This window comes from Marmota monax, unplaced genomic scaffold, assembly GCF_021218885.2.
Source record: "Marmota monax isolate L192 unplaced genomic scaffold, Marmota_monax_Labrador192_F-V1.1 WCK01_AAM20220418_F8-fsc00088, whole genome shotgun sequence".
Taxonomy (NCBI): Eukaryota; Metazoa; Chordata; class Mammalia; order Rodentia; family Sciuridae; genus Marmota; species Marmota monax.
In genome coordinates, this window is record NW_026694492.1 from 5,451,426 (window position 1) to 5,467,965 (window position 16,540).

At 38.4% G+C, this 16,540-nt stretch overlaps 1 protein-coding gene across 3 annotated transcripts in view; it reads left to right on the forward strand.

Annotated features, from left to right (window-relative positions):
- The first annotated feature begins 2,959 nt into the window (after nucleotides 1–2,959).
- Wdr7 (WD repeat domain 7) overlaps nucleotides 2,960–16,540 on the forward strand; it is a 333,762-nt gene continuing 320,181 nt past the window's right edge. The window contains exon 1 of one of the 3 annotated variants that reach the window (XM_046419459.2): nucleotides 2,960–3,207. The gene's annotated coding sequence lies outside the window, so the exon portion shown is untranslated. The remainder of the gene's footprint in view (nucleotides 3,208–16,540) is intronic. The other 2 variants (XM_046419460.2, XM_046419461.2) reach the window with 2 other exon arrangements.

The window sequence follows — 16,540 nt, forward strand, 5'->3', positions numbered from 1 at the left end:
ACAGTATGAGTTTGGAATTAGATTCTTCTCCAGTTAAGTCTCCAGATGAGACTGTGGTGGTACCCTTGTGAAAGCATGAGGACAGGAGTTGTGCCTGAACTCTTTTTCTTGGAAGTGGAGGCAATAAATTTGTGTAGCTGTAAGTCACTGAGATTGTGGCAATTTATTATAAAGCAATCAAAAATGAATATAACATTATTAGGAAAAGTATTGCTCTATATATTGGTTGAAATTATCCAATTTTTTTTAGTGTCTTTGGAATAAAGTACAAAAAGCTTAAATCACTTTTTAAATTATTATTGGGTCTGGGCCCAACCTGATAAAGTCCCTACCAACCCAAAAGAGCATCAAGGCAAAGGTTGCCTGTTAGAGGAGTCCCCCACAGGGTGGAAATAGCTAGACCCTAGATCTACATTTTCCCATATGTCTACTTCATTCCCTGTACTACCCTCAAATTTAATTGTTGAGCATTTATAGCCATGTGTTACATTTCAATATTGGTGCCAAAGATTTCTTCTTTTACCAGTTTATCCTATCCTAAATCATTTCCATTTTTCTAGACCTTCATAAAATCTAATGTGATTACACTTCCTTACTCCCACCTAGGAGTATTTCATCACCTTTCTTCCCTATTCCTTACTTGTGCATTTTTCGTACTGTAGCGTAGTATAGCTTATACATCTTGGTGGACGTTTGTCATTCTTTTTAGCTGCCCAGCATCCAATATGCTTCCCAATGTTTAGGAAATTCCCTACCTCCTGAGTCTCAGAGAGAAGCAGGGCCTGATTCCGAATACGCCAGATTTTTGTTTTCTCAGTAAGATTTTTATATAATCCCTCTGGATTGAGAAGAATAAATGTTTTATCCAAATAAATATATTCAGGATCAGCTTACTGAATATACAAATCTTATTTTTCAGGAAGGTTATATTTAAAACTCATGTATGTATTTGTATGTGTAATTTTTCTGAACCAGAAATGTTTTAGTCATTAATATATGAATATTTATGTTAGCCCTGTAGCTCATTAGATTTTATATAAATATAGGTGGTGGTGATAAGTTTTGTAAACTTGGTAGAGAAGGATCAGAGTGATAATAATACAAAAACTTTTCATTAATCTTTAAATTATGGAGGATTATGAACTTAATGTTATAAATGTACTCATCAAAACAATAGAGGAAATGTGTGTACTGAAGCCAGCGGGCTTAGGAATTAACTTATTCTATTTAACATCATTTTTTCTCCTACAACTAAATGGTTGTAAAGCATTTAGTCAAAAGCAGAAGAAAATCACAGAATTCCAATTTTCAGCACAAGACAACTTCAGAATTATTGATTTTCAAGTACTTTATTAACTTCCCAGGTCAACAGTATGGCAGCAGATTTGGTCTCTAGAAATAAACAGAAGCAGCATATAAGAAAAAGGATACCTAAGACCTAAAGTACAGTGCAGAAGTTAGATGCTAAATGGTCTGGTGAAGGAACAAGGGTTATGACACCCAGGACACCGATGGGGCTCTAATGTGTTTTTGGGGAGAAGCTGTCTGCCTGGGGGGAAAGGGGAGGGACGATTTGCCATTAGCTGAAATAACAAACTGTAACAGGAAACTTTTTTCCCTCAGCATTGGGGACTGAACCCAGGTGCACCCTACCACTAAGCTACATCCCCAGCCCTTTTTATTTTTTATTTTGAGACAGGGTCTCACTAAGTTGCCCAGGCTGGTCTGGAATTTGACTGAAAGCCTTTTGACCAAAGCAACAGTCAGCACCCTTTGGCAAATTACTAAAAAAACTACCTGTGATTGTTCCTGCTCTGGTCCCCTAGTTCCATTCTCCAGGCCCTGTATCCAATAGGATTTTGCAAGTTAAAGTGTGATCCCAGGAGTGGCAGCGAGGGATATCACCTGGGAGCTTGTTGGAAGTGCAGAATCCCAGAACCCACCTCAGACCTACTGAATCAGAAACTTACCATAACAAGATCCTAAGGTGATTCATATATACAGGACCTTTTGAGGACTGCAATAGGATTCTTACTTATCCCATAAATCCACTAGTAAGCGTATACAGACAACAAAACAAAACAAACAACAATGACACCATCAAAAACCATATACTGAATCTCTTCCTTCTTTCTTTCTTTCTTTCCTTCTTCTCTCTCTCTCTCTCTCTCTCTCTCTCTCTCTCTTTAAAACAACAACAACAACAAACGGAATTGACCATTGGTCACCAGCATGCCACTAGTTTTCAACTTGGCTGTCATCCATTCATTCATTCAATCAACCAGTCAATATTTGGGAGGAAGATAGAGAAGCACAGTGTCATTAACATACATTGAACTCCTTTAATTCCCTATAGATTCACGAGGTTATTATCCTAGTTTTGTAAGTGGGAAAAATGAAAAGAGAATGCAGAGAAGCAACTCGCTCAAGATGACACTAACAATGTGCAGTGGAGGAAGTGAGATCCAAACACATGCCAGACTGCAGACTTCATGCTCCACTAAGTAGTTCACACAGAAAACATATATTCATTCCCTATTCTCTAAAAGAGTGTTGCACAAGGTCGGGCTTCCTCTAGTTGCAAAGGAGAGTTCCTTCTGCCTCGTGGGCAACAGCCAAGTTCTGAAGCCCACAGGAAAAGAGTAACATTTCCCAGCCCTCTGAACTGAGTCGTAGTGGAGCAAGAACAAACTCTCAATATCCGGGCCCCAGGGAAGACCTAGAGTTGCCACTCAGCCTCCTCTCAGCTCGGTCCTCCCAACGAGCAGTGGGAGGCGAGAGGACAGCCTAGAGCAGCCTTCCCACAACCATCATGGCGGCAGTTAGCTCCTAGCTCACAGCTGACCCTCGCGCCGCCTTCCGGTCTCCACGGTAACAGGCCGGCTCCTACGCGCTGACTTAGGCACGGCTTGTTGGGAAATGGTGAGCACTTCCCTCCCCCTCATTTTTGCGACAGTTGCAGCGAAAGTCACGGCAGTTGAGCCTGGTGTCAGCTGATTTACTGCGGCGGCGGCGGCAGCGGCACCTTGCAACCTCAGTGGGGAGAGGGCGATCCGCCGGCGCTTGCAGCTCCTGAGGATTTCCCACTTGGATTTGCGCACCCCAGCTTCTCCTTAGATACGCCCTCGCCTTGTCCTCTCTTGTTGGGGCTCCCACGGCTGATTGATCTGACAGACCACATCGCGGCATGTGATGAAGCTGTGACAGGTAGGAGGGCTGGGAGCCTCTCCCGGGTAAACCCCCGCACGCGGTTTGCCCGCACTGTCGAGGGTCAAGGGTCACAAGCCCGCCTCAACCCGGGCGGCGCCAGCTGTCAGATCGCTGCTGCTGAAAGCTCTGTTGGGTGCTTAGTCTGTAGGTTCAGGCCCGCGGCCAGGAGCCTTTATCAGGATCGTGGGGGGTCCCGCCAGGGGTCTGTGGGGCCCCATGCCTGGTGAGTGACATATGCGCTTGTGACAGTGGCTTTGGTTTTGAGATGCAACTACTTTGCCTCCAGGGACAATCTAAATGGGATGCGGTGATAGTGATGATCATGGATGGTTATTGACAGTGCTTTCAGGTAATGTGTTTGCTTCTGGGGTACAAATGATCTGCCTTTACCTGTTGGTACTGCTCTTTAGTTTGCCCTTGCCGGCGGTACTGAGGCGTCTGTTAGTTTCACCTTTTAGATGCCACTTGCCTGTTCCTATTCCTTTGCCCTAGGAGCTGGTCTGAGAGGATATCTGCAACTTCACTTACTAATGGGTCCTCGCGTTTTGAAGCTATGTTTGGAGTCACCACTACCTTTGTTTCGATTTAAAAATCATATTGTATCTTTTGTTCTGTACTTTATTGTGTGTTTGACCCACTTGCTGTGTCTCTGTTAGGTTCAATGCAGAATTTGCCTGTTCTTATACTGTGAAACTATGGCATCTTCAGTTGCACCGTGGGCTGCATTGGCATCTTGATGCTGCTGAGTTTCGGGTTTAGTCAGTCACAGCTACAGATTCTTTCTCCCTGACATTTGCCATGAAATCAAAAAGGCAAACTAACCTTTCCTAATGTTTGTTTCTTGGGATAGTGTGGACAAGATGGCAAGAATCTCCTGTTGTATGAAAGAAATGGAACTATTTTTGACATTTTGTTACATAAAAATTGGGATCTTTTTGCTTTATAAGAAAACTTGTGATAGTGGGGAGGTGGATGGCAGCTCAAAAATGAAAATAATCTATCGAAAATGTCTTATTTTGAAGAATTAAAGATGTCCTATTTCATCCAAAATAGCAGATCTTAGTTACTTTAGGTTGGGGATTGGTTTTTACTTGTTTGAGTATCACTGTGGGAACTTAAATTTGGGGGTAGTGACTCTTGTATCTAACAATTTTCTTTTATATTGGATGTTTTATTTTGAAATTCAAGGAAATCGGGTGGTTTCTTCATGTAATAAGTTTAGCACTGAAAACTTTTGAAATAGTGGTCTGTTTTTTGCATGCATATCTTGAGAAGAATAGGATAATATTTAGGTATAGAAGAGAGTCCTTAAAGACTGTTTTGAACCTCAGATGCAAGGAATTGAGTTAGTCTTATTCAATTCAGTCATCATCACTGGGCTGTTTAAGTCCTCTCCTCTTTTTTTTTTTTTTTTTTAATCATGCAATGACTTTTATTTCCAAATCTCACTCCGTTCTCTTGCTCATCCACCAGTGGCAACCATTCTAATGTGTGTGACATGCATTCTTCTGTTTGTGTGATTAAATGTGTGTGACTTTGGTATCCACATTTTAAATTTATACAGATGAGGGGCTGGGGTTGTGGCTCAGCAGTAGAGCACTCGCCTAGCAAGTGTGAGGCCCTGGGTTCAATCCTCAGCACCACATAAAAATAAATAAAATGAAGGTATTGTGTCCAACTACAACTAAAAAAGAAATTATACAGATGATGTCCTGCTATATAGCATATTAATTTCTTTCTTTTCCCGTTGTGTTTTAAAGACCTATTTGAATTGTTGTCCATTGCTTCTCTGCTGCACAGTATTTCAGAATGTACATCTACTTCCATTCATTTGCCTATTTGTGGATGCTCACATTGCCTTCATTTTCCTAGCACAGTGATGAATACAATACTGTGATAAATATATCACTTAGATTTCTGTGATGATATCTTTGAGACATACATCTAGGAATGTGATTATTGATAATACAACATTCGTGTATTTAATTGAAGCACTGCCAGATTATGTTCCAGAACAAACTTTAGTTGTCTCTACTCCTAGGTACTTCATGCAGATCTCTCTATCTTTATATCCCCTCCAATATTTGATGTTATACAGTGCCTTAATTTTTCCAGAATAATAGATAGAAAACAAAATGTGATTTAAAATGACGTTCCGCTATTAGTAATAAATTTGAGCATTTCTTTTTTTTTTAGAGTAGTCCCAATAGAGGGTTGCCACTCCAATTTATTTTTATTTTATTTTATTTATCTTTTATTTTTTATTTTTATGTGGTGCTGAGGATTGAACCCCGTGCCTCATGCATAGTAGGCAAGTGCTCTACCTCTGAGCCACAACCCCAGCCCTTGAGCATTTCTTCATGTACAATTTACCTTTTGGGGTTTTTTCTTTTGTAAAATTGCCTTTTCTTCCTTTTACCTATTTTTATTTTAACATTTTAGTTTGAGTGAGTTTATTTTCTGTTGAGTTAGCATAGTACCACAGATTGGATGAGTTGTAGCACAGAGTTTTATTTTGGCTCATGGAGGTGCAAGTTTGAGGGGATGCACCTAGTGATAACCACCACTTTTTTTTTTTTTTGTTTTTTTGTTTTCTTTTCAATACTGAGGATTGAACCCATGGGCACTCTTATCACTGAACTACATCCCAGCCCCTTTTATTTTTTCATGTGAGGCAAGGTCTTGCTAAATTGCTTAGGTGGACTCATGATTGTGATCCTTCGGCCACAGCCTCCGGAGTTGCTGGGATTATTGGTGTGTACTATCACCACAGGTATGGTGATAACCTTCTCTCTGGCTCTGTCCTGGGGCAGTGCAAGGCATCACGTGGCCAGAGACAGGAAATGCACACATGTGTATGTAGGTATCTTCTGGTTTGTCTCCCTGTTCTCATAAGGCCACTGATTTTCAGTCCTGGGGGCTGTATTCTGATGACATTATGTATTCTTCATCACCTCCTGAAGGTCCCACCTCTAAACATTATTATGAGATTAAATTTCCTCTCCCTAAATACATCACATAGGGATTAAATTTCAACACGGGAACTCTTGGGGAATACACTCAAACCCTGTCCAAACCAAAGGTCTCTCAAACCGGAGACCTTTCTTGATTTGCAGAAGTCCTGGTATTTCTTAGATGATAATCCTTTAAATATTACAAGTATATTTGTTGCCAATAAGCAATTTGTTGATAATCTTTTTAAAGTATACCTTTCATTGAACAGGCATCTTCAATATTTAAAGAAATTTTTTTTGCAGTTGTAGATGGACAGCATACCTTTATTTCATTTGTTTATTTTTATGTGGTGCCGAGGATCAAACCCAATGCCTCACTCATGCTGGGCAAGTGCTCTGCCACTGAGCTACAGCCCCAGCCCCAGACATCTTCAATTTTGACAAAAAACTTCTTCCCCATATGGTTTATATTTTAGAGGTTTTGTTTCAGAAGTTTCCCCTCAGTTCTATTACAGAGTTAGTCTCCTGTGTTATTTTTCACTAACTTCACAGTTTTCTTTTAAACTTACAGATTTTTAATGCATCGGGAGTCTGTCTTTCCACAGGTCACAAGTTTGTGATTCAGTTTCTTTTCCGTAGAATGTTTCCTAGTGGGCTTCTCCTTTTCCCATAGGTAGTGGTACTGTGTTCACTGTGTTGAGTTCTCACGTGTACCCCGAACACTGGATCCTCCTCCTTCTGTTTGACTGCTCTTGCTCTAATACCACGCTGTTGCTTTATAGTATATTTTTCCTCTATATTAATAATTCTTTCCATTTATTTTACTTTAGCTTTATGGTGATATAGATTCACAGGAAGTTTCAAAAATAGTGAAAAGATCTGGTTTTCCCTGATGGTTACATTTTATATAATTTCATTCAACTTTCTTCAGTGGTTACATTTTATGTAACTATAGGTACAGTATCAAAACCAAGAAATTGATGGTTGTTCAAGGCCTATGTACAGTTCTGTGCTATTTTATCTGTGTAGGTTTTTGTAACCACTGCCACAATCAAGATAGAGAACTATTCCATTTCCACAAAGATCTCCTTTGTGTTACCCCTTTCTAGTCTAGTGATTACTAATCAGTATTCTGTCTTTATAATTTTGTTATTACAGGTCTGATAAATAAATGGAACCTTATCACATGTAATCTTTTCTAATTAATTGACAAATTGTTGAATGAAACAATTCTTGAGATGCATCCAAAATGTTGCATGTATCCATAGTTCTTTCTTTTTAGAATTGTTGAATAGTATTCCACAGTATGTATGCTCCATAGTTTAAGCATTCACCTGAACATCTGTGCTGTTTCCCATTTGTGGCTATTGCAAATAAGGCTGCTAAGAATATTTTTGTACAGTTTTTTTTTGTAGGGACATAACTTTTCTCTTTTTCTGGGATAAATGCCCAGCAATATGATTGCTGGATGGTATGATAACTGTATGTTTAGTGTTTGAAGAAACTGCTAAAGTGTTTCCCAGACAGGCTGTACCATTTTACTTTTTAAACAGCAGTACATGAAATATTCAGTCTCTTGGCATCCTTACCAGCATTTAGTAATTGTCACTATTTTTTTTTTTAATTTTAGCTGTTCTATTAGATATGTAGTAATGGTCTGGTGGACTGTTATCCTAACTAATATAGTATGGATCTTGAAGTAATTTTAAAAGTTGCAAAGTTAGACCTAGAACTATGAAGTGTGTTTATTCCTGATTATCCATTTTACATCTCCCCCATCCTTTCTCCTCTTTGTGGTGCTGGGGATCAAACCCAGGGCCTTGAGCATGCCAGGCAAGTGCTCTACCACTGAGCTATGGCTGTCCTCCCAACCCCACTGCACCCCGACCTTATCTATTACATCTCAATATAATATTTATTGTTTGTTTGTTGGGACACATAAACTCAGTGGTTAGAGTATGGAGCTAGTGTGGTTTATAGATTTTGTTCCTATTTGTCCATTTAATTGTAGTACTTTATAAAGAATCAACACTTTACAAATGTGCAGACCAATATCATGGGCTGAATCAAATAAGAGGAAGGATGACATAGTGAAATTCTGCCATGCATAAGAATACTACTTATGTTTCCACTTATATATCCTATAATATAATATTAAATTAGAATTTGAATTCCATATAGATGGTTCATTTTTCTTGATCTATACCTTGTACTTAAAGCTAAATGGCTGAACCAAAAATACTTCTTTGAAAGGAAAAAACCTGCATCATTATTACATTCAGTAAATCCTAAGGGTCCAAGTGGAGTTTTTATTTCCTTCTATTAAAGAATGTATGTATGTATATTATATTCATATTAACTCTTAAGTAAGATTAGATTTCTAATCTTATTTAAATCTGGGTATGTTAACTTCAATGTGTTAGTGATGTTTAATGAAATTGCAGGGGTTTTTGGCTCATGGTTGCTTTGGTTAGTGGGAGCCATAAAATGATGGAACAATAAAATTTTAGGGCAGTGGTTAGTTCAGGGCAGAAAAATTTCTAAAACGTGGGGCTTATTCCTGGGCACTTTTGGAATAGAAAATTTCCAAAACATATGACTTTTAAACGATTATCTCCATTCAGCCTAGCAGTTGTAATTTATGGCTCTTCACTCTCACTGAAGATATTTTATGCATGCATATTTCTCTCTGAATGTTGATAGTATATGTCAGTGATAACAGAATGATAGAATGAGCTAGTTACCTTCTGTTCTTGTATTTAAGTTTATTTATTTGGCTACCTTCCTTAAAGGATCTTTTTTTCCTAACTATTTCAAAAAGAAACAAATAAACCACCACTTGTGGGACTGAAAACTTCATGTAAATGAATTATGACTCTATTTACTTTAAGAAACAGTTTTGAAATTCATTAACTGTGCTTAATTATGTCAGCTTATTTACTTCATAGGTCCTAAGATCTGTTTTATTGGTTATATGTCACATACAGAATAGAAAAGGTAAAGAAGGTAGACAAAACTCGTAGCTGGGGGAAAAACCAAGTAGTATGTTAAAAGGAATTTGATTAAGGAGACCTATAATGATCGATGAGATTATCATAGAGAAATTATTTGATGGGACAGTTCTATAAACTCAAGATATACTTTGCATGTAAAATCAAGATATGCTTTATTTATTTGTTTTTGTGGTACTGGGGATCGAACTTAGGGTGCTTTACCACCGAGTGACATTCCCGGTCCTTTTTATTTTTTGTTTTGAGAAAGGGTCTCCATAAGTTGTGCAGGTTGGCCTTGGACTTGAAATCGTCTTGCCTCAGGGTAGCTGGTATTACAAGCGTTACCTGCTTGCGTACAATTCTTTTTTAAAACAAGGCAAACATATATCATGTATTAGTTCATGTCTTCAACAAGTATTTGAATGTGTCTGATATGGCGGAAGTTTTAGGCACTGGTAATGCAGTAGAGAAAATGCAAAATTTCACCTTCATGTGCTTATGTTATAGCAGGAGAGACAGGTGATAAATAAATAAAACGTGGTGTGTTAAATGGTTGAAGTGCTTGTTTGGGTAGTGGATTTGATCCTGATAGGGAAAGCTTCACCAAAAAGGTGATGTTATAGCAGAGACGTGAAGTAGGTGAATGAATGTGCCATGAGGAAATCTAGGGTTCATTGTTCTGAAGTGAGATCCTCCTTGGTGTCTTTGAGGAACATCAAGGAATCAGAGCATGTGGAAAATAATAATCAAGGAGGAGGACAGCCAGCTCACTTACGAAGCATAGGTTGTTATGTAGGTGGCTTTTATTCAGCTTTAGATGAGAAGCTAAGAAAGAATTTGAGATGTGATCACAATGTATTTTTTTTTTTTTTTTTACATTAGCATCACTTCACCTACTGTGTTGAGACTGCAGGGTACTAGGATGGGAGGTGCTGGTGGTTCTGAATAGAGTGGTTGTAGTGAGGGTGTTGAGGAGGCTTTGGATTCTGAATACACTTTGAGGTATAGCCAGTAGCATTTGTTGAGGGATTGGAATGTGAAATGTGTGTATGAGAGAGGAATTAAAGATGATTGTAGGATTTTGGCCTTGGTAGGTAGCTATAAAAACAGAGTTGCTATTATTAACTGAGGTGGGAAAGACTGTAGGAGAACACACTCTTTGGGCAAGAAAACAGGGGTTCACTTTTGGACCTGTCGTCAAGTTGGAGAATCTTATTAGGTTATGTTGGTTGGGAGCTGGATATGTGAGTTTGAAGTTCAGAAGAGAGCCCTAAGGGAGAAGTTGGGAAATTGTCAATGTGTAGATGGTCTTTAAAGCTGAAAGACTTGAGATCAGTGAGGGAAGGAATGTTACTGGGGGAAAGGAGTGCAAGGACTAACTCAGCTCTGGGTATGTTAACATTTAAAGTTTAAAAAAAAAAAAAGAGGAAGAAGAAAAATAAAGCCAGTGAAGTAGAAGAAAAGTCAGGAAAGTATGAAGACTTGGAGGCCAAGTAAAGAAGTATTTCAAGGAGGAAGTATAAAGTTTGCTAAATGCTGCTGATGATTCCAAGAATATGAAGATTAGGAATTGACACTTGGTTTAGCAATGGGGAGATTATTGATGACCTGTCAAGAACAGTTTGTGAGGTACCTAGAACACTTTTCTATAGAATATAGGGACATAGGTAATGCTATAAATAAGAACACTCTTAACTGGGAGAGATTATATATTTCTTCAAAATTTACAGCCAGTAAATGGGAGAGCTGGGTCCTTCCTTAGTGTGACTCTCAAACCTTCACACTTTACCTAGCATATTTTACTGTTCCCCTGATTAATTTTGAGAGTTCAATTTCTAGTTTGGGAAATCATGTTTGTTTCTTCTTCTTTTAGGTAGTTTAATTCAGTTTATACACAGACATTTCACTGTCCAGTGTAGAATTTTGTGTGAGGGGAAAAGAAGAGAAATGTTTGGAGGTGCAGGTGAAATGAGAGGTGGGTCGCAGGAGAAAGTCACAGTTGATTGTGTCCTCAATAAAGTCTTGGAAGGCATAGTTTACTTTGAGCTTAATAACTGTTGAAATCCTTGTCGATTGGTAATGGATAGAGCTTAAGTGGAAGAGCTCAGACATCCTAATGGCAGCTGCAGAAGTTTAAAACATGATTTTTATGTCTCAAAATCTATGAATCACTTTGAAAATTGTGATTTATTTTTGACCAGCTAGCTCTGCAGTTCTTCAAATCCTGTAACTTATGTGCTCGGGGCTGTTTTAGCGATAAGAAATAAGTGTAGTCTCCTGTTACCATCTGCTCATTCCACATGTTCTTCTGAAACTGAATACTGGAACTTCCTTTAACAAAGCAGTTCTAAAGTGTCAGGTTCATTGAGAATGTATTATTTGCCACCCAAATAAGAAAGTATAATCCATTTTAGCTGCTTAAGTGTTCAGAAGGTTGTGTCCCTGACAACTGTTTAATTCCAGAAACCCTTCTTTCTTCAAGTAAGCAGCTGAATACTGTAATTTCTTCAGTACCATAACTGTGTTATGGTTTAAATGTGAGGTGTCCCTCTGAAGCTCCTGTGTTAATGCAGGAACATTCAGAGGGGAAATGATTGGATTGCGAGAGCTGTAACTGAATAAGTCCATCCTAGTTTGAGTGGGCTGACTGGGTAGTAATGTAGGCAGGTGAAAGTAGGTCACTAGGGACATGGCCCAGAAAGGTGCATGTTTCCTGAGGTCCCTTCCCCTTCCTCTCTCTCTGCTTGCAAGCTGCTATGAGGTGAGCATTGCTCCTCCACCATGCCCTTCTGCCTCATCTTGGGCCCAGAGCAATGGAATTGGTGGACCAGGGATTGAACTCTGAAACTGTCATCCAAAATAAACTTTCTTCTTCTAAGTTGTCCTTGTTAGGTATTTTGGTCACAGCAACAAAAAGCTGAATGAGACAGCATGTTTTATGGTCTAACTCATTGCACTGTAATAAACAAAGTCTTCATTATCGTTTCAGTTTTTTTTTTCACCAAATCTTCAATAAATTGGTGCCAAATGCATGAGCAAAACAAAAATTAGTAATCTTAATGACCACTTCCTTTATCACATCATACTGTGATCTTGACTTGGACATGTTGTTTTGACAAATGATGTTGGAATGCTCTCTGACCATTTGAATAAAGCTTTGCAAGCTTTTCTTCCTTCATTGCTGCTGTGGCAAGAACATGTAGCTATTTTGTTTAGTCTCTGCTTCTCTTATTCCCCAGTGGTAAGAGGGTAATTGAGGCCTACTCGTGGGAGAGGGTTTGAGTTTGTTTTTTTTCACAAGTCACAGGGGCCTGCCTGGTGCAGAGGAAGTACACAGACTGGGAAAATATCGATATTCCCATGAAAATGCTATGAACTTAGGATAGAAATATATCTTACTTTGCATTTGAAAGTTTGAAAAACAATGTGGAAAAATTAACATTGATCTGACACTGGATTTTTTAAATATAATCTTAAGTATTTTGTAGATTTTAGAAATCATATGAGATACCAATATCATGTGGGATATTGTGTAACAGAATAATCTTATCAGAATATTACTCCTTAGGTTATTGATAGTTTCAAAGGGAAAAACACTGAGTTACAGTGGAAATATCTGATAGCCACTACTTAAACAATGGTCAAGCTGGCATCACTGATATTAGGGCAGTGTGACATTATATGCTTCCCGTGGTGATACAGTGCGAAGCGTGTATCACCTGTGGAGTGTTCTTGCTAGAATGTTGACTTAGGCTTAATGAAGCCTTTACATTCAATTTTCAGTTTATAAGAAAAACAGATGATCATCATAAAAAGTCAGAAAAGTCTAAAATTTGGAAGATTGGACAAGCATTTGGCTTTGTATTCTTTTTTAAAGCTAATATTAAAGGCAGGCGTGGTGGCACACACCTGTAATCCCAGTGACTTAGAAGGCTGAGGCAGGAGGATTGCAAGCTCAAAGCCATCCTCAGCAATTTCGGGAGGCATGTCTCAAAAATAAAAAGCACTGGGGATGTTCCTCAGTGGTTAAGCACCTCCTGGTATGAATAAATAAATAGTTTTTTTCTGGAACTAAAGGGACATAACAACTGTTTTAGTGTGTTTGGGCTTCCATAACAAAATGCCATAGAATGTATGGCTTAAACAACAGTTTATTTTCTCATAGTTCTGAGGCTGAAGTCCCATATAAAGTTTTTTTTTTTTTTTTTTTTTCCTGGTGAGGGCTGTTCTCTTGGCTTGCAGATGACTGCCTTCTTACTGTGTCCTATGATGGTGGGGAGCTAGAGACCTCTTGTGTCTTTTTCTCTTATAAGAGCCCTGGCCCTATCACCTTAGAGTGCTGCCCTTTTGACCCATTTAACCTTATAACCTCCTGTCTCCAACTACAGTCATATTGGGGTTAGGCTTCAAAGTATGAATTTTGGGAGGACACAGACATCAAGTTTATAACAACCAACAAGTACCTAAAACCTGAGAATTTAAAGGTCTGGGAAAAAAAGTTAGAAAAGATATTTTGTAGATAATCTAAGGAATTTGAATACAGACTCAATTGTAGATGCTCTTAGAGAATTATTATAGTGTTGATGATGGGGACTGTGACACTTGTATTGTGTTTTTGAAGGAGAATGCCCTGTTCTTAAGTTCTGCATTTAAAGTATTTAGGGGTGAATTGTCATGCTATTTGTTGGTTATTTTCAAATGATTCAGTGAAAATAAATAAGTAAATCAAATGTCCGTATATACATGTGTGTATAAATATCCACATGCATGTCTGTCTACAAAGCATATATGTAGATGTTCACATTGACAAGGGAAATATGAAAATATATTTGTTGAATAATCTTTATACTATTCTTTGCACACTTTGTATAGTTGAGATTTCTCAGTAAAAATATGGGAGAGGGGAGTCGGAAAAAAGTAAAGTTTGTTTTATGCTTTTTTAAATGGCACAACTGGAAAAAAAAACAAACGTAAGGACAGATCAGAGTAAAAGATCTTTGTTTTGAATTTTTCTTAACGATTTTTAGGCATTCATGTATGTAGTGAAGAAAACTGAAAAAATAAGAGGAGGATAATTGGGAAATTACACTGAATCAGAAAAAAAAAAAAAAAAAGAGTGTTCAGGATGCACAGATAATCACCAGAGTCAAATTAGCACCTGCCTAGGCCACAAAAGATGAGTGAATGTGGGGAGAATAGATGTTAATAGTCAAGGGCAAAGCATCCTCTTTCCTCACTTCTTCTGTAAGGCATAGGGTCTCTACAATGTTGGAAAACTCTGTCCTGGAGTAAGTATCATTACAGAGAAACCGTTGATCTCTTCATGTAGTGGTGTATCTTGAGTGTCCTTAAATGATGTCTGTTTGAGGGTAGGAACTCTAGAGCATGGGAGGCTTTCTGTGGTAAAGAAATGGAAGCACTAGGTTAAAGATCACAAGTTTCAAGATGTGCATTGTACTAGAGAATGAATTATCCATGAGCAGGAGCAAGCGAAGGCAAATAACAGGTGCAAGTGTGTTGGACAAAAATGAGATGTCAATATTTTTGAAAGACAAAGACTCACTTAATAGAAATGGATTGAAATGATAATGAAAGCATGATTAAGGGAATAAGAGCCTTGACAGAGTCTTGGGGGGATTAGGTTTAGCAAACAAGAGGAGATGATTTTTCCTCTAAAGAATTAAACTAAAAATGTATGTTAAACCTTTAATATAGTTCTTGGCGCACAGTGGGAGCTTAATAAATGTTAGGTACTCTTCTTTTCTGTTTGTTCATTCAATAAATAATACATATTGACCCTTTTAAGTCAATAAAAATTTTGAGGTGCTATAATTACCTCATATTCTGGTGGAATGCAGTTTGCTTGATAATTAAATAACAAAGACTCTGGCCTTATATTTTATCCTGGAGGAACACAGGCTGGTGAAACAGATGAATTTGTAAACAGATAACTACACACGGGATGATAAGTATTTTGAATTAAACCTTTGGAAGGTGGAATAAAAATATGGTCGCTGGATGGGCTGGGGTTGTGGCTCAGCGGTAGAGTGCTCGCCTAGCATGTTCAAGGCCTTAGGTTCGATCCTCAGCACCATATACAAATAAACAAAATAAAAAACTATTGTGTCCAACTAAAAAATAAGTATTTTAAAAAAATATGGTCGCTGGAGTAGTGAAGCCCTGGGTTCACCAGGGGTACACACAACACCAGCGCTGGACATGGGATTTGTCAAAGCATCCACAGCACAGGGGCTTGCCGTGGGGTTTGCCAGGGTCCCCACAGCAGAGGGGCTAGCCTTTGCAAAGATTATAGACCTAAGATAATTCTTGCTAAAGTTAAATATATTTTGAAAACCTTATGGTGGGGGGTGTAGCTCAGAATAGAGCACTTGTCTCGCATGCCCAAGGCCTTGAATTCCATCTGCACTGCCAAAAACAGAAAATGAAAAACAAAAAAAGAAGACTCTACGTTGTGGCCATGTGTATAATTTTAAAACAGAATAAAGGAACCTGGTGAATCAGGGCCACTTTATTAACTGCATTTTAATAGAAAACACAAAGGCAGGGGAAAAACCAACAGGATCCAAGAATTCATCTTGGAAATTAAGACTTCATTCAACCCAGATCCTTCCTTCTATTCTCCCTCTTCAGAGATGGTCCTCATTACTGTTTTATGTTTGATGTTATTCAGAATTATTTGAAGTGTGCACTCGGGCATGGGCATACATCTGAATGTGTGTGTGTGTGTGTGTGTGTGTGTGTGCATGCACGCATACCCACTGTGTTTTGGAGATTGTCTTATATGGCAGTATTCCATTGTAGAACTTTACCATAATTTATTTAATTCATTCCTCATTGATGGATGTTGAGGTTCTTTTCTATGTGTCTTTTAAGAATTATAGGGGGCTGGGGTTGTGGCTTAGTGATAGAGCACTGCCTAGCATGCGTGAGGCACTGGGTTTAAAAATAAAACAAAATACAATAAAGGTATTATGTCTATCTTCTATCTATCTATCTATCTATCTTTCTATCTATGAAGAATTATAGAATCCTTAAACACACAAAAATAGAAAAGATAATGTAATGAACACTCTTGCACTAAAAGAGCTCCAGTATTTATTTTCACAGTTTAGGTTCATGGGTGAGTAAGTAGATTCTGAGATGGAGATTAGTACTTGGTTTAATAGGGAGTTCTCTTGGGATCAACACTCAGAGAAAGGAAGCAGGTTTGGCCCAGGGTGAAAGTTGTGTTTTTATAAGTTTCAAAGAAATCTCAGTTGACCCTAGGGGCAGTTCTGAATGTAGAATGAGCCTTCAGAGATATCCTGAATTGGTGAGGAGACTGGGCCTTTGTATTTCTGCATCAGTCCTTGGATGTGGGAT